Here is a 3,253-nt window from a genome sequence, read left to right as displayed (position 1 = left end):
TAAAAAAAGCACCTGTCCACATACTCAATCACACTCCAACCTCTCTACCATGGCCAAGACCAAAGTGCTGTCTATGGACATCTTGGACAAAAAAATTGTAGACTGGCACAAGGCTGGGATGGGCTACAGGACAATAAGCAAGCAGCTTGGTAAACAGGCAACAACTGTTGGTGCAATTATTAGAAAATGGAAGAAACACAAGAAGACTGTCAATCTTCCTCAGACTGGGTCTCCATGTAAGATCTCACCTCGTGAGGTAAGGATGATTCTGAAAAGGTCAGGAATCAGGCCAGAATTACCTGAAAAGAGCAAGGATCTCAATCTCAAATATTACATTAGTAGCACACTACACAGTCATTGATTACATTTCTGCAGTTGTTGAATGTAGTAAAACCAGCACTTCAGTAATAAACAGCGTCACAGTGCTCGTGGCAAGGGGTAAGCAATATAGGAAGGAAATCCCAGAGCACTGCTTGCATTTCAAGCAGTGAGTGACGGGATTTCCTTCCTATATTAAATTTCTGCATTGCATGCAAGTTCCCCTGATCACGCCAACACATGTCCAGGCCTGTTTGTAGTTTACCAATGACCGTCTGGATGATCCAAAGGAGGCATGGGAGAAGGTTGTGTTGTCAGATGAGACTAAAATACCAAAAGGGAAAAATATTTTTGATATTAACTCCACTCCATGTTCGGAGGAAGAAGATGAAGAAGTACAACCCCAAGAAGACAGTCCAAACCGTGAAGCACAGGGATGGAAACGGTGTACATTGGGGGTGATTTTCTGCTGGAAAAGGGACAGGATAACATCCTTCTTTCAGTAAGAACAATGAAGATGGGTTGTGGTTCAATCTTCCAGCATGACAATGGCCAGATACACAAAGTTAGGGCAACTAAAAAGTAGCTCTGTAAGAAGCATTTCAATCCCTGGAGGGCCAAGCTAGTCTTCAGACCTGACCCAATAGAAAATCTTTGGTGGAAGCTGAAACTCAATGTTGTCCAGCGACAGATCCTAGAAGGATTTGGAGAGGATCTGTATGGAGAAGTGGAACAAAATCTCTGCTAAAGTGATTGCAAACTTGGTCAAGAACTACAGGAAAAGTACCAACTATTAAGATCTGTTTTCTATTGTATGAAATGCTTACTTCATGCAAGAAAATGCAAAATAATTATTTAAAAATAAAAAAAAATGATTGGAATTTGTTTTATAGATTCTGTCTTTCACAGTTGATGTGTACCCTGCAAAATCAGCAGTTTATTATTGGAAGTTTTGAAGTTGATGAACAACTTTGTGTAAAGTAATGTTTGTTCGACTTCTTGCCACCATTTGTCCATCACGCCTGGTACATTGTGTTTGAAACACAATATTGGGCTAAAGTCTATAAGCGAATTCAACAAAAACATACTATATAACATGGACATAATATGCAAAACAGATGTATGTAACTCACATTTCTGATAACATAAAAATTGTTACAGAGTTCATCCTAACATTGCATGTTTGTTGAAGACGTTGTAGTAGGTTCCTACTATTCTGATTCTTTTACATACTGTATTGTCTCCATTGTTTTTGTTCCCCATATCACTATTCCCTTGACTCTTTCTATTATGCATCTGTTTCTGCTCTTCTTATGATTTTACACTTAAATAATTCCACAATTGATGATATCTGTCAGAAATGAACTTTTGAATCAAAGTTTTAAAAGTCTTACCTTTAATGATCCTCTTCTTTTTCTCCATGCCTTTACTACTTTTGAATTTTAGTTAGAAAATACAATCAGCAGTAGCTGTCTAATGTAACTGTACGATATGTTCAGAGATGCTGCTCTTGGTGGAGCAAAGAAACTGTACTGTAGAAATTTCACAGTTGAATCCATATTGATGGCAGACAGAGAATAAGCTTGCTTCCTGGTGTGAAAATGGTTATGAATGCAAATGTTTTCTTTAAAACCGACATTCTGTGAAAAAGGTTGCAGTTTTCTATATTAGAATGTGCTTTCAGGAGATGACAGTTCTATATACATTGTATACATGATTTGACCTTCATGCTATTTTTTGGACCCCACTAATGTAGGTTCTTGGCAATATTCAATATATCAAACAAGGAAATAGCTTATGATAAAAACACTACTTAAATTGTTACTATAACTTTTCACCTGATGGAACTGTGTAAAAGTCAGAGAGGATTTAAAAAAATTTTGTAATCTCAGTTTCTCTTTTCAGGATACTTGCCCTAAGGTTTTCAAAGAAGTCTGCAGGGATCTCTTCCTATGATGCAATCTTAGAATTTAGAATTATTTGCACTAATGAAAAGGGACTCCGAGATAGCCAGTTCATTGTTCTGAGAACACCAGCAGTTTCCTTCTGCGCCTTCATCTCTACAGCCATGTGCTTTTAAACTTAGTTTGCACCTAAAGACTTAGTTTAAACTTAGTTTGAACTTAAAAACTAAAAATTAGTTTTTAATACATTAATTCCCCCAAAAAGCCTTCCAGTCACAGGCCGGGGGTCTCAATAGGACCACAATCACAGATCCCTTAGGCAATGGCCCCCTTATGGAACCTGACTAAAAATTTAATTTTAGGGTAGCCTAGCCATACACTAAAAATTACTTGGGGGTAGACTAATTGTGTTTTTAAAACCTGATCCACATACTTACCTGGTAGGGGAGATACCATCATCACTAAGGTGGTTCTCCCAGGGTGAGGCTCATTCATTGCACTCCGGGTATGCTGACCCCTACAATGTGGAAAACTTGTGGTAGTGGGGGGCTGCGTGGTAGTGGGGGACTGCGTTCACACTTTCTCCTGAAAAAAAAACTGATCCCCAGTGCTCATGTGTAATGGCTGTACACTGCCTAACCAATAAATTCCAGCTATAATGACATATTGTATAGATAGCAGAGCAGAGTAATATCGCTATTGAAACCTAAATATAGCCCTTTCAACATGTTCCACTGCCTAAACAGTGTCCTTAGGAAGAATAGCTATCCAGGATATGCTTCAGGCTGTTGCCTGAGGGATCTGTGATTGTGATTAATACATGAATGCTATGTTCAGCAGCCTCTACAGAGGGAGTGGTGACTGCTATCACTGCTTGCCCTGCTACAGGTTCTAACAATCACTGCACAGAGGCTGCCAGACACAGGAATCATATTGGGCAGCCTCCCCCGCAGGTACTGTATATAAGAATATACAGTACATGATCAGAGCGTGACCCTGCTTTGCATAGATCAGAGCAGGGGATAGGGAAC

General features: G+C 39.2%; 1 non-coding gene across 1 annotated transcript; it reads left to right on the top strand.

Annotated features, from left to right (window-relative positions):
• Window positions 1-2,651: 2,651 nt before the first annotated feature.
• On the top strand, window positions 2,652-2,810 carry LOC138781860 (U1 spliceosomal RNA). Its single transcript, XR_011361577.1, has one exon. It is a non-coding gene; the product is annotated as a U1 spliceosomal RNA (small nuclear RNA).
• The last annotated feature ends 443 nt before the right edge of the window (window positions 2,811-3,253 follow it).

Source organism: Dendropsophus ebraccatus, chromosome 1 (assembly GCF_027789765.1).
Source record: "Dendropsophus ebraccatus isolate aDenEbr1 chromosome 1, aDenEbr1.pat, whole genome shotgun sequence".
NCBI classification, from domain to species: domain Eukaryota; kingdom Metazoa; phylum Chordata; class Amphibia; order Anura; family Hylidae; genus Dendropsophus; species Dendropsophus ebraccatus.
Note: the sequence above shows the minus strand (reverse complement) of the source record. Positions and strands in the feature narration are given on the sequence as shown.